Source organism: Ochotona curzoniae, unplaced genomic scaffold (assembly GCF_017591425.1).
Source record: "Ochotona curzoniae isolate NIBS_2020 unplaced genomic scaffold, NIBS_Ocur_1.0 contig_2210, whole genome shotgun sequence".
Classification (NCBI taxonomy): Eukaryota; Metazoa; Chordata; class Mammalia; order Lagomorpha; family Ochotonidae; genus Ochotona; species Ochotona curzoniae.
Genome location: NW_024465369.1, coordinates 23,172,064 through 23,198,216, shown reverse-complemented (window position 1 = coordinate 23,198,216; position 26,153 = coordinate 23,172,064). Strand labels below are relative to the sequence as shown.

Here is a 26,153-nt window from a genome sequence, read left to right as displayed (position 1 = left end):
GCTGTCCCACTACAGTAACATGTGCAGCATACAGGCTGTAAGATGCCCACATCATAGTGACACTACTAAGACACATCAGATCCTAAACAGATCATTGGAGTTTTTGAAAAGACAATGATTGGGAAGAATGTGAGCACTGATACATTACTTCCAGCAAGCAAGGGGGAGAAGAGCTGGGAGCATTCCCTGCTGACATGGAGAAGCATGTGTACACTGGGCGAAAGGGAACGCACAGAGGCATCATCTGAGTTTCTCTGAAAAACAAACATCAGGAGTGGAAGGAATAGAAATTGTCCGCTTCTTTTTATGCCACTCCTTTGTGTCATAAATACGGTGGCCAATGCTAGGTACTAAATGGGTTATATGTACCAAACCTTCAGGAAATAGAACTGATTATGACTTTATAACTCAATGCTATTCTTAATAAAATGTGGGATCCAATGGGATTGTTCCTGCGTAAATTCAGTAATAGATGTTTTTTCCTGTGCTTAACTCCAAATTTATACCTTACATCTTTATTTTGTATTTTTCACCCTGAATCTCCAAGATAAAGAAAATTATTTTTCTGTAATTATTATTTTTCCTTGTCATTACTTGGCAAGACTTGAAATTGAATACTCCAGGCATGAAACAATAGGTACTTCTCCCAGTTTGAAGATTTTGGTTGGTCAATTTACACGAAGATCATTTTCATGAAGCGTTTCAGAGCTGCTACTGTTGACACTGACATGTGTTTTGGCCACCTACCATCTCTGAATCCTCCTATCAGAAGGCTCACTTTACAAACTCTACTGTGGCCCGGGATCAGGCCGTGACTGAGGCTCCATTAGTGAGATACACACAAGTGAATCTTAAACTAAGAAACAAACAATGTGTTACAGGCCAAATAATACCCTCAAAGATACTGGGTCCTCATTCTCACAATTTGTGAATGTTATCTTACATGGCAGAGTCTCTGTAGGCATGACTAAATTAATTCTTCTGAGATGGAGCAGGTTTTCCTGCAATATCCCAGTAAGTCCTACATGCAAGGGTCAGGAATTTTGAAAGTCTAGGAAGGATTCATTCATATTCATATTCATATTCTCTGTCTCTCTGTCTCTGTCTCTCTCTCTCTCTCTCACACACACACACACACAACAGGAAGTGGCAATGTGAAGACAAAGCATAGGGAATTAGACTATGCCAGTCTTAAAGACTCCACTTAAACAAACATAAGACAAAGAATGCCAATAGCCAATTGAAGCTGGGAGAGAGTGAATGGATTATTCCCTCCTTCAGCTTCACTGCCAACACCCAGATTTTAGCCTAGAGATACCTGATTTGGGAGTTTGGGCCTCTAAAACAGGAAGAGAATAATTTTGTGCTGTTTTCAACCACCAAATCTGTGGTGATTTGCTACATACTAAAATCTAATTCAAACATGAAGAAGTAAACCATACCCAGAATCCAGCTTGGAGTTTGGGAGGAAAGAGCAGACAGACACAAACAGCCTCCAGAATCAATAGTCTCAGATTCCAGGACTACCTTTGGGGGCACAATGGAGCGCAAACTCTATGCCCAAAGGTGTGACTGCACTCTGGTAATTTTTTTTTTTTTGACGAGTTATCCACTTTTACTGGAAAGGCAGACCTACAGAAGAGAGACAAAGAGAAAGATCCTTCTGCTGACTGCCTCCTCCAAATGACCGCAACAGCCAGAATTCAGACAATCCAAAACCAAGAGCCAGGAGCTCCCTCTGGATCTCCCACACACATGCTGGGTCCCAAGGCTTTGGGCCATCCTCTGATGCTTTCCCAGGACACAAACAAGGAGCTGGATGGAAAGTGGAACAACTGAGGCAGAAACTGCTGCTCATATGGGATCCTGGCACTTGAAGGGGAGGATTAGCCAGCTGAATCACTGCACTGAGCCTCTGATAAATTTTTTACTAGACTTTTGCTGCTGTGCAGTCTTAGACTCTTTCAACAATCTTGTACACTACCTAATATGCTTTCACAAATTACTTTTCCAATTGAACTAAATTCAGTTTTTTGTACCTGGGAATGCTAATGATAAACACAATTAAATTAAATTAGCATTCTGCCTATACAGAGCCATCCTTCTCCCAAAATATTTATCCAGCAGAAATCCAATTACACTGAGAAATATGGGTGACTTTAGGATAGAAAGAAAATGAGATGAAGTCACATCAGTCCTCCCAGAAATTCTGCAAACTATTTGAAATCCTTTCAGTAGATTTTTCCTTTCAATTAGTAATATTTTCTTTCTATTGTATGTAACATAAAATCCTGACTGATAAAATGTGATAATCCTAACCAACAAAAACATGATTGTGGACAAACTCAACATAATCTATCTTTTTTCAAAGATTTGTTCTTATATCTTTTTTATTGGAAAGACAGATATACAGAGAGGAGGAGAAACAGAAAAAGATCTTTCATCCACTGGTTCACTCCCAAAATGGCCACAACAGTGGGAGCTGAGCCCTGATCTAAAGCCAGGAGCCAGGAGCTTCTTCCAGGTCTCCCATGTGGGTGCAGGGTGCCAAGTGTTTGGGCTATCCTCTACTGCTTTCCTGGGCCACAGCAGGAAGCCGAATGGGAAGTGGAACAGATGTGACATGAACTGGTACCCATATTGAATCCCAGTTGATACAAGGAAAGGATTTAGCCCCTAGCCTAATATACCAGGCCCCATAATCCATCTTAATTGATGAATTGGAAAGTAAACTGGCCAAGGTTATTTTGGGAAAACAGAAAACTCCAAATTTGCTGAGTAAAAGGGGATTTAATACAGAAAACTAGAGGATTGCATAGCCTCTTCTGCATAGTCCAGGGGAGCAAAGAGTCTATCCGCTGTTGTAGGAGGATGCCTGGAAGTCTGGGGCCCAACTCCCAGCTGTCTCACGCATAGCTGCACTTGGAGAAAATGGCATCTCCCTCCCACTTTATAATTTTCATACAAATATTCCTCACTGAGGAATTCTAAATTTTTTAATTTGTGGTTCTAGCACAAAAGGAGGAACTTGAAAAATTACTGCTGAGAAGACAGGAAGCTGCTTTTCCCCTCTGACAGTTAAAATGCATGGATGCAACTCTCTTCTTTCCTTTGGTTTCACCACCTTCCTGCCTGCCCTTCACCCACTTTCTATAGAAACAACATCAAAAATAGCACAAACTTGGATTTCCCATGCCTTTCCTCTCCACTCCATCATTCCCACAAAACCTGCATATATAACCTGTATCTATTTCCAGTCTAGGCACTTTCCTCATCATTCTGCATAGAATTTTCCCAAGCGATTGTTTTTTCTTCTTGCCCAATTGCCTCAAGTTTTTTCTTCTGCCTGTATCATAAACAATGTTCAATTACAATTTTTTTAAGAATGTAGGTAGAAAAATGGTCATTCTTTAACCCTTCATTTACCATATCCCTTCTTTCTGCTCTCATTCATGACTAACTATATGGAAGACCAAGAATCTACATTCAGTCAACATCTTCATCAACTCATGACAGACTGGGAGAAATTACAGCAAAGTATTTAAAAGTTCATCTTGTGTTTGAGAGCCAGAGAGAAAATACATAAGTGGCTCCATCTTGATGGTCCTATGGAGTTGGGGATGCAAGGCTGGGTGGTGGGGATTTACTCTTAACAACAGTAGTGGTAAAAGTCTATTAGGGATAAATAGTAAATTACTGACTACAGGTGAGACTAGTTAAGCACATAATAGTAGTAGGAGTACAAGAGTGCTGAGTAGTGATAAGCCAGCCTTTCAAGCGTTAACATAACCGCTGCATTGGGCTTCTGTAATCATTGCTTGGCTTTGCTGCATGAAGAACAGGACCAATGCCATGATAGGCCCAAGGTCAGAAAGTAGGCCTAAGTTTCACTTCACTCCAAAGTTTCATTTTCCTCAGAGTGATGGAATGGGCAGTGAGGAATGACCTTGGGACCTGGGCCAATCGTGGGCATCCGCACGTCTGTGAGTGACATGACCAAGATAAGAACTGCTTGCTGGAGACGTGTTGTACCTGACTAGGAGGGAATAAAAATGGTCTGCAAGAGACAAGTGGGGGTCCTTGTCAAGACTCCACTTCGTTGGATGAGACATGGACCCTAGCTCTAGCTAGCAATAAAGTTTCTTTGCTTTTGCATCGTTGCATGTGGAACTTGTATGCCCGTGGTTCGGGGATCTTTTGCACCTAATAGCCCTCCTACCTTGTGGTCAAGATTTTCTTTTTCTCAGAACATGACTGAGTAGTCATCTCATAATTGGGTTTTTAGCTCTTGTTGCCAAATGTATTGCCCCTGGTTGTTGTTGTGACCTGATCCCACATCAGGAGGGAAATGATTAACAACTCAGTGTCAAAAACTCTAATAATAATAATAATAATAATAAACTATAAATCACATTGAACCACACCGGGGACTTAAAGGGAAGAGCTCTTAGGCCAGGTTTACCTGCAGCCTATTGTTAAATTTAACTTCATCTGTTCTATATATGCAAGAGTCATCACCCCAAATTGTTGCACCAGCATTATTGTGTTGGGAGTTGAGTTTCTGTAGAATTTTGACAGGCAACAGACAGACATGTAGTCCAAAAGGGAAAATACAAACAAAGCCATCAGGAGCATAACAACTCAAATTTGAATTACAACACGGAACAATTATAACCCTTTAACAGGTGTATTATACTTTTGGGTTGGTTATTTGCATAAGTGCAGCAATAAAAGTGACTTACATAGTAATTTTAGATTTTAAGAGAGCTCTCAAGGTTATGAAGCCAAACCAAGGTTGGCTTTAGATTTTTACCTGCAGTACCTAATCTTTTGAAATTTCAGTCTTCTCATAAGTGACTAATTTTCTCATTATAAGACTGGAAATCCTTGAAGCCAGGCGGTTAACCTACGTTTTTTTTTAAATATGTCAGTGTTTTCCATTGTATTCTGTTACGAAAAGAACTCACTCCTTTACTGGACGTGTGTAAAAACCTACATTGCCATGAAAAACAAAAATACTAAACAGCTTTCAAATGTTGGAGAGTGTAGGAAAGAAAGGGTGAATTTTTTTTTTATCTTTATTTACAAAAGTATCTGCCCCAAATTGTCTCAACAGCCAGGGCTGCTCCTGGCTAAAGCCAACAGGTAGAAGCTTCTTCAGAGTCCCTGATGTGGGTTCAGGGGCCTGACTTGGGTCATCCTCCACTGCCTTCCCAGGGCATTGACAGGGAGCTGGGGTGAATGTGGAGCAGCTGGGATTCAAACAGCGCCACTTGCATGTCACAGTGTTGCAGGCAGCAGTTCAACTCAAAACACACTGGCTCTCCCCAACAGTTTCTTTGTAAGGATAACTTAGTCTGCTTATCCTAGAGCTATCAGAAACCTGTGTTTAAGAATATTTGCTTCTCTGTCTTTTGGCTGAGCAAGTGTAAAACATATGTGAGGGGCTGGCACTGTAGCACATCGCGTTAAGCTGCTGCTTGCAGTGTAGGCATCTCTTGTCTGTCACAGCATCAGTTCGTGTAGCATCAAAGTGCTGGGAAGACAGCAGATGATGACTTACACATGTGGGTCCCTGCCATCCCTCTGGGAGAGGAAGATGCAGTTTCTGGCACCTGGCTCAGACCTTGATGTTGCAGAAATTTTGGGACTGGACCAGTGTATGGGGAATCTCTCTCTCTCTGTTCTCTCTCCCTTAATCTCTCTCTCTGTGTCTTTCCGGCTGTCACCCATCCTTTCAAATAAATAACTAAATAATTCTCCTTAGAATCTTTTTCAGAAATCATATTACAAATATTTCTTGGGAAGAATTAGAACTCTGGGCAACAAAAAAATTAATATAATTATGGTTAAAATTTTGTTGCCCAAAATTTGTTTAGCTCCAAAATTGACAGAAATGTAGGTATCTTTATTGTGTACAGCATTCTGTGGTCTTTCAGCAATTCTGTCCTTTCAGGTCCCTGAGGATGTGATAGAATGGCAAACTTAAAAGATATCTCGGGCCCGGCGCGGTGGCGCAAGTGGTTAAAGGTCCTCGCCTTGCACGCCCGGGATCCCATATGGGCGCCGGTTCTAATCCCGGCAGCCCCGCTTCCCTTCCAGCTCCCTGCCTGTGGCCTGGGAAGGCAGTCGAGGACGGCCCAAAGCTTTGGGAACCTGCGCCCGCGTGGGAGACCCGCAAGAGGCTCCTGGCTTCGGATCGGCATAGTATCGGCCCGTTGAGCTCACTTGGGGAGTGAATCATCGGATGGAAGATCTTCCTCTCTGTCTCTCCTCTCTGTATATCCGCCTTTCCAATGAAAAAATAATAAAAATAAATCTTAAAAAAAAAAAAAAGATATCTCAAATGTTCCAAGCTGTCTTCTACCCCAGGGCCACCCATTTTTTCATAAACCTTACATAACCCCTGGAACATTCGGGTCAGTAACATATCTGTAGATAAATATAAAGCAAACACATTTTAATGTCAAATCACATTTTGACATTGCTTTGCATATTTTCCAAACAAGCCTAATTAGCTATCTTTCTCTACAAAAGGAGTACTTTATCTTTTGAAGATCTTCAGGGACCCACAAGAAAAATCACAAGTCTCCAAAAGGAAGAAGGAGTTCATTTTAGAATTTTGATCCTGGGAAAGCCTGCCAATGATATCGCAAGGTTTGAAACATTTGGTGACAATAAGAGCCCACATCACTGTGAACCATATCACTGCATTTAATTTAGAAGGTTTGCCCAGAGTTGTAGGTTAAACCAGTTATAAAATGGCCATTTAAAGCATTTTAAAATAAATGTATAACTAACAAAAAAAATCATTAATTCTTTTAAGAATCCGGTTTCTTAACCAATCAAAGCATAGCCAAAGCAGTCTCTTACTTAGTACTTAGCCGCTTCAGCAGTCAGGATTTCCTGGGTTTGATTCCAAGCACTGACTCCTTACTCAAGCTTCCCACCAATGCAAACCCCAGTCAGCAGTGGGGATAGCTCCAATATTGGATCCCTGCTTTGCATGTGCAAGGCTTGGGTTTCTGTCCCTGGTTCTTGGGTCTAGCCCCAGCTGGTGTGGCTATCTGGGGAGTGAATCAGAGAGTGGGACTGCTTTTGCTTCTTCACTCTCTCCTTTTCTCTATGCCTCTCAAATAAATTTTTAAAAATTTAAAACCTACAAAGACAGCAAGACATGCAAGAGAATGTTTTGACACAACATAAAATCTTGGTTTCCTTGGCTAGTTCCAAAAGTTTAAAAAAGTATTTTAAAGTAACTCATAAATAATTTAAAAACTATAGCCAACTTGACCATACATACACATTTTATATAGAACATATAACATAGTCTTGAACTTGCCATATGCAACCATTTATAAAAATAGATTTATTAATAGATCCAAACATGTCATCTTTTTATGGATTTTAAGAAGCCAAGACTTCTTGAATTTATATTTAGAAGCATTTATCTCCTTTATACTTGCTTTTTTAAACACATATTTTGGTTACTTACGAAAACTGAGATGTTATACAAGCAAGGTCATAAGTTTATTTTTAAAGAAAAGGTCCCATAAACTGGCATATTGTGCAGCACTTAAGATACCACTTGGGACCCCCATTCCAAGATACCCAGGTTCAAGTGCCAGCTCTGCTTCCTGCTAGTGCAGATGATGGGTCAGGTATTTGGGTCCCCACCATATACAGGAAAACTAGATTAAACTCTGAGCTTTTTACTTCAGCCTGGTCCAGTCCTAACTATTGTAGAAATCTGGAGAATCAACCAGAAGACATGATTTTTCTCTGTCTCTGTCTGAAATTTTAAAACAGAAAAACCCTAAAAACTAAATCATTGCACTCTAAACACAGAAAGCTGTGTACTTTTATCTCCATTATTTCTTTAGGTCAAAATTACACTTTGATGACTTTAAATATCTAACAAGGATTAGCAGATTTTTACTTGACCTATAAACCCAAGAACAAGTATGTGAACAATCTCAGAAACATTTTAACTTTGTTTTTACTGACTAATTTTAAATAGCTTATTTATCAAAGATTTACTTAAGTCACAGGAACCAAAGCCATTTCAGTTAAGAGTTTTAACTTGCGTGAGGATTCGCTTATCAGTAAACCTGAGTTTCAGACTGAAAAGGATTAATGCATTTTTCCACAACTGTAGGACAGATCCTTCAGTTTCATGAAATACAATAAAAAAGGATTTCTCTCTCCTTTATTCTCTCCCTCCTCCTGTATCCCCTCCCATGGTAAATAGGATCGTTGTTTGCCATTTGCCCATCTTCCAAATGCCACTTTATATTTTTGGATATTATACTTTCCAATAGCTCTAGAAAATGTCACCTGCTCCCCTTATCTGCTGTTGCTGTTCTAATTTCGGCCCTGGCTGAAATAGAAAACATGTTATGTCAAAGGCCAATAGCTCAATCTACAATGTAAAATTAAAGTGAAAAGATCATTTGCATCATTAGTGTGCCATGCTAGAGTTACTGAGATTAACAAAATGGTTCAAAACAAAGACAGCTGCTGAAAGGGGCATGAGCCAGGACTCAACACAATATTGTTTTAAGCTGATAATTACCTGGGATGCTGAATTGATTTTTTTTATCTCATAATTTGGTATCTAGTGATTTAAGTATCTGGCTGTTAGAGAAAATCCCATTACTACTTGGCAAATGATTTCAGACTGGATTGATTAGCCATGAAATGAATGCAAGTGATTTGCACAGTTTAAATATGCACTTAATAGTTTAAATATGAGATGACATTGACAGCTTTCCAAATAGCGCTGATATTCTAATAGAGCAATTCACTAGCACACATCAGGATAATTCATACATATTATCATCTTACCATACCATTTTTTTCCATTATAGTTCTAGGATTTTTCATTTTTATCTTAATTATAATCCTAAATTCTTCATTCTGACACCTTTCAGGGACCATAGACCATGAAAAACAAAAGTTAAAATGATCAGCAATGGGACTCCCAAATATATTGCTGGATATCTCTTGACAATAGGATGCTGGACTGTCTGCCTTTGTCTGTACCCACAATTAAGAATATACTTAAATAGCACAATGATGGATTTACGACTGCTTATGAAGGACTATACTATTGTAATAATATTGGGGAAATCAGTAGGTGAAAAGGAATTTGGGGAGGGGTAAGGGAAATCTCAGGGCCTATAGAATTGTATCATAAAAATAAAAATAAAATAGAAGCAGAAAAAAAATCATCAAAGGGATTGTTGATTTTATTTTGTTCCTTTAACATTTATATTTACATGGAAACATTTAATTAGAAGGTGCTACAAAATTTAAGAACATAGTATATAATAGGAAGAAAAAGAATCTCAACTATATGTGGATTAATAAATATTTAAATATGAAGTTACTTTAAAGTCATTGGGAGGTTTTTATTGTATTATAAATACAAGTCATGGGCCTAGTACAGTAGCCTAGTGGCTAAAGTCCTTGCCTTGCAAGCACCAGGATCCCATATGGCAGCCGGTTCATATCCTGGCAGCTCCACTTACCTTCCAGCTCCCTGCCAGTGGCCTGGGAAGGCAGTAGAGGATGGCCCAAAGCCTTGGGACCCTGCACCTGAGTGAGAGACTCAGAAGAAGCTCCTGGCTTCAGATTGGCTCAGCTCCAGCTATTGTGGTCACTTGAGGTTGAATCAACAGATGGAAGATCTTTCTCTCTGTCTCCTTCTCTTTGTAAATTTGACTTTCCAATAACAAATAAATAAATCTTTAAAAAAAATGCAAGTCTTCCTCCTAACCCTCTCAATGGCAGGTTATTATACTCTATTTTTTTTCAAAGATCTGCCATACCTTTTCTCCCCCCTCTACTCCCACTGTTCTAGGCCACACTTCCTTCACCACCTCCTGCCTAACAGATGTTAAGGCTTTCCTTATCAACTTATATTTAAATGTAAATCTAATGTAAATGCCACTGTTCTGTGTCTTTGTGACACTGTGTGCGATTCTCATTACCAGAAAGTCCTTTGCCTCATAGGGCAGCCTCACCCCTTCCCGGCCCTCCCATCTCCCAGCGTCAGTGTATCTGGAAAACGCGCCATGACTGACCCACGCAAAAATTAGTTATTCCTTCCCTTTTGCAATGATATTGGCTCTAGTCTCTATCCCAACCATGAATGTTCCTTCACTGTTTCATTTCCCTCAGCTTCAGGGCTGCTTGAAGCAGGGGTCTATCACTTGTCCATTTCTTCTATCTTCAAACCCAAGTTCAACATGTAACAGCAAGAATAACATCAATTATTACATTCCTAAATATGTTTCAATTACTGATCAAAATACTTCATTTAATCCTCACAATAACCTTATGAAACATAAATTATTACCAGCTCTATTTTATACGTAAGAAAAACTAGACAGAACAGATGCTCAGTAAATGTAAATGAACATTGTAAAAAATTAAATGTAGCCATTCTTCCTGACTTCTGAGCTGCCAGATACTACTGCTACTGGAACCTGTTGTATTCAGCAGGGGAAGTGCATGCAATGACATGCTCGGGAGGAGCTACATTGTTGGCCATGTTGAGCTCCACATACACTGGTCTTCAACATTAAGTACTTTGTTTTTGTTCTTATTTTCGTCGTCAAGTGTTGTACTGACTTTGCAAATCACTTCTCCTTCCCTAATCTCATCTCAGTCTGACCATTTTCCACATGAATGGTTAGCACTGGTTCTATTTGTCCACTTCTTTAAAAGGTCAGTCACAGACATAAAGTTATTAGTTCTGAGGAGAGAAAAAAAAATGACCACTTTGACACAACTAAGTGGGCTAATTTAAAGCTTATATGGCTAGTCCTCTCTCTAGCAAGTCGTAATAAGGCACATTTGAGAGTTATCCTAAATCTTAATCAATAGTTCTACAGAACCATAGGCTTGTAATTCTTTTGCTACAATGCAAGAATATGAACTTGGAGGAAGTTATAGGGATTATTTACAAAAAACATATGCAGTTCATCAACAATACGCTGAGTGTCAATACATAATACAAAGGACAAACAGATGAGACAGAAATTGAGAGGCTGAGCTATTTGGAGTCCAAGGATTGGGATTAGTGACAAATCATAGTTTGTAAGCAACTACCTACTGCCCATCATGGAAGGGGCTCCACCAGTCAGATACAAGAACATGATAAGCACCTTCAGTTTCTAGCCCAATTCATTAATACCCATAACCTACCCTGAAACTCACAGGAGTCTGAGTTCAGCAATAATCCAGTCAGTCCTGTCAAGCAGAGTCCATAACTCAATTCACGTAGACAGGTAAGAGAGAAGAGACAGGGAAGCAGAACAGCAAAGCAGTTGAATCCAGTTGGCTCCTTTGGGGAGGGCCGGACCCACTGTCTCTCACTTGGTCATTGCAAGTGATAGAAGAAAAGGCCACTTCCCATGGGGCATAAAATCAGGCACACAGCCCTGACTCACATGACTGCACACCCTTGGGTATTCTTTTCAACTCCCTAAGCTGCTTCTTGCCCCTGGATCCTGCTGGTTCATGAATGTTATTAACTTTCCATTTATCTCCTAGAACTGTTACTAACTTTAACTGTGTCTCCTACATAGGTCCCAGTGAGGGAGGATCTGCTTAGTTCCATCCCTGACAATAGCCCTGGCATCTCACGCCAGGCCTTTGGAACCTAATGGATGCCTGCCTCTACAGTTCCCCATCCATTGCTGTGTTATGTTTGTATACTTGCCCTCTGGTATGCCTGTATTCCAGCAACCAGGAACTGTAGCTCTTTTTTAGATTTTATTTTTTCTTTTATTATTTTTTTATTGGAAAGGCGGATATACAGAGAGGAGAGACAGAGAGGAAGATCATCCATCCGGTGATTCACTCCCCAAGTGAGCACAACGGCCAATGCTATGCCAATCCGAAACCAGGAGCCTCTTCCGGGTCTCCCACGCGGGTGCAGGGTCCCAAAGCCCTGGGCCATCCTAGACTGCTTTCCTGGGCCACAGGAAGGGAGCTGGAAGGGAAGCAGGGCTGCCGGGGTTAGAACCAGCGCCCATATGGGATCCCGGGCGTTCAAGGCAAGGACCTTAACCACTTGCGCCACCGCGCCGGGCCCTGTAGCTCTTTTTTAGAAGGCTGCCTTTAGTTTGCATGAGGCCACCTTCCTCTGCATGCAGAAAGAACAGAGCCCAGAAATTTCTATGCCCCAGGTTCAACTCTTAGCCAATAAGTAACAAATTTTGAAATATACTTATTCTTAGCTACCTTAGCACTAAGGGGATTGTTTCTGGTGCAACCCAATCTCTCCGAATAAAGACAAAATTAGCTTTTATGGGGTTTCACTTGACTCCCCACTGTTTTGTTAGTCTTATTTCTCTTCCTCACACCTTGTCCCCCATTACTCTCACAGCTTCCCCCCAACACCCACACCCGGGGTGGTAGGCGGGGAGACTTCCTACTTCCTAGGAGTCCTTTGTTGGCAATACAAAATCTTGGGTTTAAGGACATTTTGACACCACCCCTCATTCCAGTACCTGCCTCAGTGGAACCCAGCTCAGAAAAGGCCACTTCAGAGTCTCCCTAGGCACAAAAGGGACAGGCTATCTTTAAGGTGATGACCCAGTCTGATCCAATCAGCAGTAACCATGGCTGAGGGTTAACTAGAAAGCAGCAGCTTTCTGATGTGCACAATGAATATACAAATTTTTGATCCAGGTTCTTGTATTTCACCGAGATGGAATACTACATAGAAATTAATACCAAGCGTAAACAGGAATAGGGTTCATTTAGCAGAGAAGTTGAATAAGCATGTTTACACGCAAGCATGGACTGCCCTACAAGGAGAAACCTTCAACATGACTGGGCTAATCAATGGCCCAGAAGGGAGAAAGAGTGGGGGGAAATCATACCTGTAACTTGGAAGGTCCACCCAGAAGTGGGAGGGCTCGGCCCAAGACCACTCCGCAGTGAACAAGCACACGCCAAGAGCGAGACGTCTTAAAGCAACACTCCTAAGGCGAGAGACACTGCTAGAAAGAGTGCTGTCTCCCGCTTCTACCTTTTATAAAAATATATATAAGAAAGGGAGTGGTGCCTTAATTGGATATACAAATAGAGAAGGGACCTAGCAAGCAGCTTGGTCCCAGAAGCCACTGGCGCATCCTGGGAAGGTGGGCGTGTCAAACCAACAGTTAAAGAGATAGGGTTACATTTCAGGATACCAAGAGTTCTAGCTTGCCTAAACTAACTGCCTAGTTACACCATATTGATTCCTGTACGTACCTCCATCAAGGGCTTTGGCTATAGGCCTGGCAAGCCTCTTGGCAGATGAGAGGCACAAGTCAGAGCTCTCTCCAGAAAATGCATGTCCATTTGGATCAAGTCAGCTGGGCACAGCTAAAGTAAGCTGCAACTAAATGCAGACAAATTGACAAAGGCAAAGTGCTCTCTGTGCCCAGTGTGTAAATACCAATGTGTCATTCATAAGCACAAAGCAGTACCTTAACACATGAGAGATGGAGAAGCTATTTGGTCTCCTGGCAAGTGTTCTAGTTGAGATGCCTCATGCCATGTCAGAGGGTGAGATTTCTGTCTGCACTCACGATTCTAGGTTTACACCAGTACAGACCCTCTGAGGCAGCACATAATGGCTCAAGTGATTGGGCAGGACTAACTTCCTGGCTCCTAGGGCTGGCCCCTACTACTAAAGGCATTTAGGTAGTGGCCAGCAGACAGAAGATCTCTTTCTGTGTTGGTCTTCGTTTCTACTTATCTGTATATGTGTGTTTGCCTCTCAAATAAAAACTGAAATGAACGATAAATATACAAGAACTAAATGTGGGCATAATGCTTCTACTGGGAAACACATAGATATATGAATTCACGCACAGAGAAACTTTAGAAATCAACAGTGAGGGCCTGGCACCGCGGCCTAGCAGCTAGGGTCCTTGCTTTGAACGTGCCAGGATCCCATGTGGTGACCGGTTCTAATCTCGGTGGCCCTGCTTCCCATCCAGCTCCCTGCTTGTGGCCTGGGAAAGCAGCAGAGGACAGCCCAAAGCTTTGGGACCCTGCACCCACATGGGAGACTTGGAGGAAATTCCTGACTCTTGCCTTCAGATCTGCGCAGCACCGGCCATTGTGCTCACTTGGGGAGTGAATCATCAGATGGAAGATCTTCCTCTCTGTCTCTCCTCTCTGTATAATTCTGACTTTGCAATAAAAATAAATAAATCTTAAAAAAAAAAGAAATCAACAGTGAAATTTAATGTGAGATTGAATTACTTTAAAGAACCTGCACAAAAGCTCCTTAATTTTCCACTAACTCACACAGGATGTCTCAACACTTCTGGAGAGAAACTTAGTACAGTTATTTACAAGGCAGGAAGGGTACACTTTACTTGTGGTTACTTTCTGGTTTTCATTTTTGTATTGTCAAATATCTACCTTTCCTTCTGCAAATAGCATAGAGTAGCATAGTAGGTGGTTTGTACATTAAATTATTTCACCATTTATTAATATTTATTAATATTAAAAGACTAAAAACACCTAAGTTCAAAGTTATTTAACTTATATACAATTGACATCATAAATACAATAATAACATCATAAAATAGCCAAATAATGAATGAAGGCACAAAACATACAATGAATCTTTGAGAAAATCAAAGAAAGATAACATACAATTTCTACCCAAATTCACTTATGGTAACCTCACATCTCCCACTGGTCCAAAACCCAAAAAGAAGGAAAAATCCCAGTGTCCTTTATGAAATCCACTGTGCCTTATGGAACAAGCACTCACTTTTATTAATTGCCATCAATTATTACTTCACAGTATACTTTCCCGTGAATTGAAAGGAGCTGTAGATAGGAAGTGAACTCTTAAAACATGATGCAGGTCCAGCTCCCACTTGGGTGATAAGCCTGCACACAATACCACAAAGGAAAGCTCTTCCCATCCCCAAATACTCATCCTCATTCTGAGGCGTGGCTTTGTGGAAGAGCTGCACTTCAGGAAATTAGGAGGCCATGAATAGGATGTAGGAGGCCATGAGAGGGCTTACTTGGGTGATCACCTGGTTTCCCTATCACAGGCCACAGTGGCCCCCTGGCAAGCCATGGTGTCTTTGTCTTTCAGAGTTTCTCATTCACCTATCTTTAAGCAGAGAAGCAGGAAGTCTGACTTAGTCTTTTTCTTCCAACATAGAGCATTTTGTCCCTGAAAAGTCATCCACAGCTATCCTATCTGCATGACCACTGCTACCATGAAGATGGAAGCTTTCATTACTGTTCCCCTAGACATTTGCAAGAACCTGGTTGATTTCTGAATGCCTACTCTCCAAACTGTTTCCACTTTCAGAACAATAGTACCAAAATAAGGTTCTCTGTGTGTCATTTTTTCCTGTGAGATATCCAAACAACCACCAACTCAATTACCTACTGCCCAGCTTAGCAGGCAGATACTAAAGACCCGACTGAAGACAGAGCAAGTCCATGTTCTCAAAGAAGGGAAGAGCAGTGTAATCCAGAAGTTGGAGTGACCTAGTAGGGAGATAGTGGGCACCTCCCTCTTGGGCTACCACTCCCACTGGAGAGCACAAAAGGCAGGACAGGGCGCAAGAGTGGCTAGACAGAAAGGCACCTGCCAGTAAGTGTGTGGGCTGGATAGTAAGTTGGTTGGGTTGACCTAGGCTTCAATGCCCATTGACAAATACTAGGGCTAAATGGGATGTGGGACAGACTGAACAAGCCTGTGGTACATACTGGCATGCATGGGAACCAAAGTAGGGAGCAGGCCTGGTGGGGGTAATGGGGAATCGCCCCAACTAGGCTGCAGCTCCCATTGGTTTGCGTGAGGACCGAGTATGAAGTGGGTAGGATCGAGCTGGACTACAACACCCATTGGTTTAAGTGGAAGACAGGGCTGGAAATAGAACTGACCCAGCAATTGCAACGACCAGCATGTACATAAGCTGACTGGAGCGACGAACTGTGCCAGACCCTGTACTGGCAAATTCACACAAAATCAGGTTTAGGATCATCTCAGACGAAGTTTCTTTGGAGATCCCTTCAACTGAACTGCTGATCTCAGAACTCCAACCATGAAGAGACTATGTCAGCCACTGGATTCTGAATAGCTTTCATTGTGATTGGGATGGCGTGATTGGCAGCAATTCAGACCTGCTGAACTATGAAAACTGCTTGAGCAGGACCCTCGGAGCATGCCTCACATCGGGGACCTGGAATAGGTGGGAGACTGGGTGGGCTTTTTCCCTTTGTTTCTCCCCTGACCCCAGATACAGGGAAAAAAATATTAGCATGGAAGCAATGGTATTACCCACTTTCCTGTAGCCCTTGACCCTTTGTACCCTAATCAACTAAGTAAGATTTTAATTAATTAATTTAAATTGGTTGATTTAAAAAAAATAAGTGAAGAGCAGTGTCATTACAATGCTCTTTCCAAGTTGGTCCTTACATTTAAGTAAGTTCCAGTGAAAATTCATGAAACTTGACCCACTGATTCTAAAGTTTATTTAAAGGAGTTCATTTATAGCAGGAATAGCAAAGATAATTTTTGAAAAGAAAAATCAAGTGAAATGTCTCACTTGATAAGAATCTGAGACTTATTCTGGACTCTCTACCATTTTCTATACCTACAATGTCAGTATACACTTAAATAGAAGTATGATGTATTTGTGGCTGTTGTTGAAGAACTTCACTATTGTAATAATACAGGGGGAAACCGTGGGATGGGAGGAGTGGGAGAGTGGAAGGAGAAATCCCTGAGCCTAAGGACCCATGTTATGAAAAATTAAAAATAAAATAAAAGCACATAATATATCAAAATACTATGCTACTATTGGTGCAAGATCTAGGAAAGTCATGACACTATATACAGAACCCAGCCATAGTTCCATAAACTTGTAGATATGTATGTGTGACAGAGGTAGTATTATGAATCAATGCAGAAGGGATAATGCTGGAAGAATTAAGTAACACAATTATTTTTATTTACTTAATATTTAATATTTATTAAATTATTACAAGTTCTCACCTGTCAAAGGTAATCTGGGTAAATTAAAGACCAAAAGTAGAAGAAAAACATTCTTCAAGTTCACAAGAAAATGCAGTAGAAAAGTTTTGTGACCTTCAAGCAGGGAAGAATTTCTTTAAGACTGAGAAGGGGCCAGCACTGTGGTATAGTAGATAAAACCACCGCTTGTGATGCCAGCAACCCATATGGATACTAGTTTGCTTCCTGGCTGCTCCACTTGCAATCTAGCTCCCTGGAAAAAGCAGAAGATGGTCTAAGAGTTAGGCTCTTCTGCCCACATGGGAGACCGGGATGAAACTCCTGGCTCCTGGCTTCAGTCTGGTCCAGCCTTGGTCCTTGCAGCTATTAAGAGAGTGAACCAGCAGATCAAAGATCTCTGTCTCTATCCCTCTCTCTGTCAATGTAATTCTAACTTTAAAACAAATAAATCTTTAAAAAAGAAAACTAACCTGGAAAAAAATCATCGCAAGTAAAAATATTTATATCTCTGAATTAATTAAAATGCCTATACAATAAAAACACCATAAACAAAAGGATAAGCCTCAGATCTTCAAAATGTGCTTATAATACACATGTAACTGCCAACAGCTTGATATCCAAAATAAATAAAGAAAAAAAATCCTGAAAATCAATAAGACAATGATAAACAGTGAAAGTACAAAGGCAGGCCAAACAAAGACTATCAAGTCACAAAGGAAAATACTCAGAAGGCATTAACATAAGCTCTTAAAGAAACAGCCAACAAGAACAGAGAGCAGTAGACCTGGGGGACTGAATTGGTGCAACTTGGGTGATCAACTGGCAAGATCATCCTTAGTCTTCACATGCCTAAGTAGCAACAATCTCCCTCTTAGCTGCATATTTTAGAAAAGTTTTTGTGCAGGTGCCAAAGGAGTCACGTGGACACTAGTTTTCTCATCATGTGTTGACCAAATCATAACGTATCTCCACTGTTCAGTTTGATGTGGAGTTCCTCCAGTTCTCACCGTTCTTTGTGAGGGAGGCACAGCAGGTGTGAGGGGAAGGATTCTGAACCCTCAAGTTTGCCCTGCACATAGGTATTATTTTTAAGAGAAAAACTGTACTGGCTCTTACCAGATTAAGACTTAGCTGTCCTGCCTGCTAACCATCTGTCCATGGGCTAATTGTTAAAACTTCTCTAAACCTCAGTTTTCTCATCTGAGTCTAATTATTTGAGACCCTTCTGTTTTAAAAATAGAATACCTGTGTCAAAGAAGAAATAAGACATTACTAGCTCTCACTTATGGGTGACTTACTTTGTGTTAGGCTATTTAAAGTTTGCGATAATCCCACGAACTAAGTGCTTTTTAACTATTCTTGTTTTAAACAAGAAAAATAGACTCAAAATTAGTATCCAGCAAATGATAGCGTGAGGATCCAAACTTGTCTGACTTCAAAATCCATGATGTAAATGAGGATTAATTCACCAAGCACAAGTATCCCAAACATGTGGCCCTCAAAAGCCACCGCCTGCTAAAAAGAGACAAACCTCCTTGGAGAGATGGTTGATTTCAGATCTGGGACAACATACACAAATTTGAGGATGAAACATCTTGTCATTTCAGGTGACTCTTATGGCCATGTCTGCCCTGGCCAAAGATGAACAGTAAAGAGCATAAACAAATATAGTAACTGCAAGGGTTTGAAACATATTAAATATATCTAAATGACAATAAAATAGAAAATACTCATTGATCACTTTTGGCTAATTATAGAGCACTATGTTCTTATTTTCAAAATGTAGAAACAAATGGAAAGAATTAAGCATTTTCCTGCTTTTCTTACATCATGTGTATCTCAAGAGTAATCAAACAGTTGAAGAAGGAAGTGTTCTTCTCTAAAGAAGCTTCCAGAAAATAAATTAGTAAAAACAATAGGATTAGAACATATTTTGGGGGGATTAGAGTACCTCTTTTGGAGAAATTAGAGTATCTTTATACGTCAACTCTTAATGAAATAATTCTGCTGGCTATGGTCATCAATTGTTGATGATCTCACCCAAAAAGGAAAAAATATATAACCTGACTATCATCCTGACAGAAAGAAAAAAACAAAAACTAGACAAAACAGTACTGTCAGGGATGAACTGAATCTGAACCTCATAAAGATTAGTACCAATTTGTAAAGATTATGCTGCAATTATCAAAATCAGATTGTGAGAAACTCTTCAAATGAGCAGGTTTCACACAGAAGGATACTGTGCCTAGAGACTAAAAGAGACATCAGAGACACTGAACTGGTCTAATCAAAAAACCTTACCCAGATTCTTATTCAAGCTATAAAACAAAACAAAGTCTTTGTAAGACAATTGAACAAGTGTCAAAACTAGTGAATATTTAACAGTACTAAAGAATTATTGCCAGAATTTTTGTATGACATCACTTATTGTCATTATGTCCTTTTTAAGATTTATGTATTTAGGACACAGCACAATGGCTCAGTGGCTAAATCCCCACCTTGCAAGAACCAGGATTCCATATGGGCACCAATTTGTGTCCTCGTTGCTCCACTACCCTTCTAGCTCTCTGCTTGTGCCCTGGGAAAGTAGTAGAGGATGGCCCAGTGCCTTGGGACCCTGCACCTGCATGGGAGACCTGGCAGAAGCTCCAGTGTCTTAATTTCAGATCGTCTCAGTTCTGGCCATCACAGCCATTTGGGGAGTGAAACAGCAGATGGAAGATCTTTCTCTTTCTGTCTCTCCTCTCTGTAAATCTGCCTTTCCGACAAAAATAAATAATTCTATAAACAACATTTATGTTATTTATTCATTTATTTGAAAAGCATAGTGATGAAGAATGAGAAAGAGCTCTTCCATCTGCTGTTTTATTCCTCAAATAGCTACAATGACTGGGTCTGGGCCAGGCTGAAGCCAGAAATCTGAATATCATTCCAATCCTCCACATAGGTGGGAGGGACCTAAGCACTGAAGCCACTGCTTTCTCAGGTACGTTAGCATGGAGCTGAATTGGAGGTGGAACAGCTGGAACTTGAACTTACACTCTGACATGGGATGTTGTTAGCCTAAGTAGCAGTTCAACCTGCACAACGCTTTGGCCTGTAGTGCTAGGGTCCGTGCAGTAGGTGTGAATAACACGAAGGTATGAAGAAAACAGCTCCCCTGCTTGGCAGGGCCCCGGGGGGGGGGGGGGGGGCTTCCAGCTGTTGGGCAGGGCCCGGCAGATTTCTCTCTGACCACCTTGACACTGTTTCACCCCCGTTTGCATGGACACTCAAGCACCCCACTAAGAATTTTATCTATTGAGGCACTGTTTGCCCCTGTGAGATGGCTTTTGCAACCAACATGAGCTTGAGAGTTAATGTTATTGATAATGTCTTGGTGAGTGGGCCTTTAACTGCATACAGGAATACAATTAAACCCTTGCCGTTTCTGGACACCTTATTGTGTGCCTACCCACTGCCCTGAAATCAGGCCCAGACATTTAGCATGCTTTCTGGGAAATGGCTTGATAAGAATTTTACAAACTAATGAAAGTGATGGGAGTATGGGCTGAAACTGCTATGACAAAAAATATAGCTACTGGGACCATAGAGGCTATCCTGTTACTGTGATCCTAAAGGCTGAGCTTGCAGGCCTAATGGCTAACTAATGTCAATGACCCCAGTACCCCGACACTGTAGTTCTGTCTTTAAGAGATCTTACCTTTTAGTGATGTGTACTGACATATTAACTGACATTTGCTTCAAAATAATCTGATAGGAGCAGACAATAGGTGGAGAAAAATGCAATAATGTATGCCTGTGCTGATCACTATTGAAAGAGGTTAGTGGGTACAGGGAGTTTGTAGCACTGTTGTCTCTACTTTTTTTGCTGTCTGAAAATTATACGATTAAAAAAAAGGAGTGCTGGGGCCAGCGCCGTGGCACAGTGGTTAAGGTCTTCGCCTTGCACGCCCGGGATCCCATATGGGCGCCGGTTCTATCCCAGCAGCCCCGCTTCCCTTCCAGCTCCCTGCCTGTGGCCCAGGAAAGCAGTCGAGGACGGCCCAAAGCTTTGGGACCCTGCACCCGTGTGGGAGACCTGGAAGAGGCTCCTGGCTTCGGATCAGCATAGCATCGGCCGTTGCGCTCACTTGGGGAGTGAATCATCGGACAGAAGATTTTCCTCTCTGTCTCTCCTCTCTGTATATCCGCCTTTCCAATTAAAAAATAATAATAAAAATAAATCTTTAAAAAAAAAAAGGAGTGCTTACAGCAAGTTAACCTTCTCTAATTCATGGGAAGGAGAAGCTAAACTGAAAAGAGTAAGAACAGGGTTGGGAATACAGAAGTCTTCTATTGTGGGAGTGGAGCTGGCTCTTTCTTCAAGGCTGAGCAACAGAAGAGGTGACAGACAGAGATAGGGAGATAGTGAGCTCACATTCCAGGAGTGAAAACCCAGACAGATGCAACTGGACCTCCAAGGGGAAAGATGAGAACCATCTGCTTCACAGAGGTATTGATGACTCAACCAAAAGAATCAGCAAAAGGTGACACTAGCAAAATAAAGTATTGTCCTGATATCTCAGTGATGGAATCTCTTGTAGAAATCTCATCAATCCCTTTATAAATACTTCTGGGAAATATGAATCTAGAATTTTTTTATCTTACTCCTTGGATGGGCATTGTGGAGCAACAAGTCAAGCTGCTGCTTGGGGCCATTCAAGAGGCACCATGAAAGAGAGTGCCTCCATTCGAACCTTGCCTCCACTTCTGATGATGCATAAAGTAGGAGACAGCGTGTGAGGGCCTGACTCCTTGGGTCCCTGCCACCCATGTAGGAGAACTGGATGCAGTTCCTGGCTCCTGCATAGGGCCTGGCTCAGCCCCAGCTGTTGCAGGAATTTAGGGGAATGAATCAATGAACAGGAAAAAATACCTCTCTGTCTTTCTCTCTCTCTCTCTGTGCATGTATGTCTCTCTCGCGCTCTCACCCTCGTGAGAGTGTGTGTGTGTGTGTGTGTGTGTGTGTGTGTGTGTGTGTGTGTGTGTGTGTGTGTGTTGCTCTACCTTTCAAATCAATAAAGATAAATAGAGGAAACTTAGCCAGGGTAACAAGTTAGGTGGTTCTGCCTCCTGTCTCTGGGTTATCAGCCTGCTTTTGCAGAAGGTCACATCACACTGATTTCTAAACCTTAAATATATGATTTTCATCTGCTAAAGTTAGATATTTATTCTAAAGTGCAAACTTGATCAGTTCCCTGAGAATCAAAGACTACTGGGCTCCAATTAGTTCTCATTCTAACTGTTGTTTTCTGGAACAGTTTTCCCATTAATTTCATTAATCCTGAGGAAAGAGCCTCTAATTTCTAATTACATAAGCACAAAGCCAAATATATCAGCTCAGAAATTTCCTCTTTGCCAAAACACAGCAAACATATATTTCTGCCTAAGTCAAAACTTGCCCCTTCATCATATTTCTCACATCCAGAAAATCATCTGCACCATGAAATTATTTCCTTATTCTCCAAGGTGTGCACACGAGATAAACACTTCCTAGAGATTTCACCCATCCTAGAAACACTACACACCTCCCCCAAGCACACTGCTGATCTCTGTGACACAGTCCTGCCAACCCCAGTATTCTCTTGATCAAAACCCACCCTGGTATGCTCAAGTTGTAGTCCGCTCCATTAGAAGAGAGTAGCCAGCCCTAAAGAGTTCTTGGGGACCTGTTGGCCTCTTCCCATCCATCTCAGGAGCCTGCAGCCAACCTGTCTAATGTTTCTCATAGTCACAGTGGCCATGAACCCTTTGAGTTTCAATTTTCCCACCTATAAAGAGGGCAGAGAATGGGCCCCATGATCTCTAGAAGCTCTTTAATTCTACAGTTCTTAGTGTCTGTGTCTCAAGCTAAGCTGATGAAGCATGTTAAGTCACCACCCACTTCCCCTCCTTGTCCTATAGACCTGTGTAGCTATTCCATTTGAGAATTCCACAATTTAAAGTCTGTGAAGGAAGTCCAGATTGCTTCTAACAAGATGAGCTGTTTGATTTTGTTTTGTTCTTTAAGTGTTGAGTTAGAACCACATGTTTGTCCTTTGGGGTCTTGCTGCATCTCTGACTATAGTCCCCAAGAGTTTACTTATGACCAAGAACAAATACAGATCTCCATTATAACGGTGTAGTGGGAATTGCTTAAAATGTATCCTTAGACTAAGCTCTTATCTGAGCCTTCTGGGTTCTCGTTACATCTCTAGGGTTACTGTGGGCATCATAACTGCAGTTTAAATGCATCTCCCTTTATGCTATAATCCCTCAAGCATTAAAAGAGCTTCATATATTCTTTTACCTGTCCATACTTGATTCAATTTTGATCCAGCCTCAAGCAAAATATTTAAGTAAAATTAATATCATCAAGATCTGACAAGGAAACAAAATCCATGCTAGACAGTTCAATTGAATAAATTTAAAAATATGTATGTAACTAGTTACAGGAGTGTTGGAAGAGCTCAAAATAAGCCTTACAGGGATTATTCAGAAAGTAACAATTAAAAGAAGTCACTGCTACCCTTTGGACATGAGGACAACGAAGAGATGATGTTATTGGTGAAGTAACCAGAGCTATCTTATGAGAGCTGAAGCATTGGAGAAGGTTCCAGACAGAGCTGGAAGCATGATGAGTTTCCCCTGAGAGCCACAAGGGTGGGGTTTCCCAGCAGGAACTGGACACAACCACTGCTTGGTATGATCCCTAAACAGAGACGAGAAACACTCTGGCTTCTTCCCCCTTCCAAATTCCCATTGCCTACCAGTCACTCTGATTGGTTGAACCTAACCAGGAGGCAACAGACAGGAGAGTCTGCAAAATAAAAGCTAACCTCTTGGGATTCAAAGACAGGAAGGATAAGAGGTGGATTTAAGAGAAACAGACAAGTCATCTGCATAAGAATAGGAATATTTTCAACCTCATTAGTAATAGGGAAATTCAATCCTAAGCCACAAAGGGACACCACATCCTCCTACCAAAATGTTGAAAAGCCAAGCATTGGTGAAGATATCAGCATGTAATTGCTGGTGCTCACTGACAGGAAAACTCACGCAATGTGCATTGCTTAACAAAACTGTTGCTGAACATACCATGTGCTCCATAAATTCCAAGTCTAGGAGAATTTCTGAGTAAAAATTCCTCGGGAAACTAAACAATGTATGCCAGGAACACAAAAATACTCACATTTGCATTGTTAAGGGCTGCAAACTACCCAAATGGAAATTACTCAGGTATCCATCAACAAGGGAATATTTGGAGTATGTTTTATTCTTATAATGAAATGCTACATAAAAATAAATGAGCAACAGCTAAACATGCCAATAAACATCACAGATGTTTGATGAACCACAAAGGAAAGCAGGATAAAGTTAATCTTGACATTATTCCATTCACATTGTTAAAACAACAACAACAAAAAAGAAGTGAAAAACTATACAACATTTAAGGAAAGAATTGTATGTGAGGAACTTAAAAGGAAGGAATGATAAATAATTCGGAGGAGTCTTCACTTTTGTGTGGGAATAAACTGAGTATGATTAGGAAAAAGCCCATAGCATAGCAATTTTGGGGGTTAGGAAGATATAGTTATATTTTAGAATTGAAATAAAGATTTTAAAGACCACCAAAAGCTCATTTCCAACTCCACCATCATTTTAGCTGCCAACACAATATTGTTAACATTCCGATACATCTACCAGGTTCTATAGAAGGATTGCCACCCTTCACTTGTAGCTATTAACCTTGACTAATCCTCTGTGTATTTGAGTTTTCAAAAATAAGAATACATAGGAATACCTGTTTCCAAGATGATGACTAACCAAGAATGCACACAGTAAAACCCTTAGCACTGTGGCCCAGCATCCAAGGGGATGCAGGCATCTAATATTTTATTCACACTGTTGTGTCAGTTTGAACTATCTTCTTTGTCTATCGAATTCATTGTCTACTGAATGTCACTTATTCAAAGATATCTAGTCTAGCGCCAGAAGACCCTCCCTTCCACACAAGTCCCCCTGCATATACCTTAAATGCCCAGACCTGTTATCTGCACCATTTATGAGGCACACAACATATACTCACTCATTCAGTCATCCAGTGAATCACATACCAGGTCCTAGAAACACGGAGGTGAATAAAGCAGACAGCCTGTGCTTTCATGAAGCCTGCAACCTGGTAAAGGAAAGAAACAAATGAGACCTAAGCACATAAATATATAACCCAGTTGTGCATGATACGATCAGGGAAAATATGGGATGCCTTGAGAATCTGTCACATAGGACACTAGAATCCAGACAAATTTCTGTGAGAAAGTGACAGTCAAGGTGAGACCTAAAGCAAGCTCCTTTTTAAATGTCCCTATAGAGAATATAGATGGCTTGAGGATCTATAACCTAAGTGGAACGTCCATGCATCTGTCCCTAAAGAAAGACTAACAGCAGGAGATGATACCAACTGAACAGAACCCAAAATTATAAAGGTTCTTAGAGAATGATTAACCTCACAGCCAGGGCTCTTCAGAGAAGTGTTCCTATATATTACAGAGTTTAACAGGAAAAAAAAAACAGGAAAAGAGAATTAAGACAAGGGAAGGAAGAAAGAGGCACTCTGGTTGTATGTGTGTAGGCAGAGATGAGAAGACAGGTTCAGACAGGTTGCTTGAGCCAACAGGTGACACCAGATGGAAGGTCGTGGAGGACAAAGGTTCAACAAAGGCAGCTGGCCTCAAATGTGGGTGCAGGGATTTAACCAGGTACAGCTGGTGGGAGAGCTAGACTACAGGGAGACAAACACACGACATGGTCGGAAGGAAGTCAAGTTTCTAGTGTGGCACATAGTTGAGGTATGTGTGTGTGAGAGAGAGAGGAGGGCGAGAGATCCAGAGAGAGAGAGATGATTTTGGTGAGGGCCCAAGTGGAAATGAGAATATTCATTTGATATGGAATTTTGTTTTTGTATCATGGACTACTTTGAACTTCCCATGAGAGCCTTGGACCCCTCCTCCTCAAAGAAGCTGCATGCAATTTCAGGGAACTTTCAATTGGGAACCACGGTTACAAGCAGCTGTATTAAAAGGACTTGAACAGAATGGCACAGTGT

The 26,153-nt window shown here is 41.1% G+C and overlaps 1 long non-coding RNA gene across 1 annotated transcript in view; it reads right to left on the bottom strand.

The window, feature by feature from the left end:
- LOC121150867 overlaps positions 1-26,153 on the bottom strand; it is a 34,001-nt gene that overhangs the window by 6,817 nt on the left and 1,031 nt on the right. Inside the window, exon 2 of the long non-coding RNA XR_005883035.1 lies at positions 25,137-25,226. This is a non-coding gene — a long non-coding RNA (uncharacterized LOC121150867). The remainder of the gene's footprint in view (positions 1-25,136; positions 25,227-26,153) is intronic.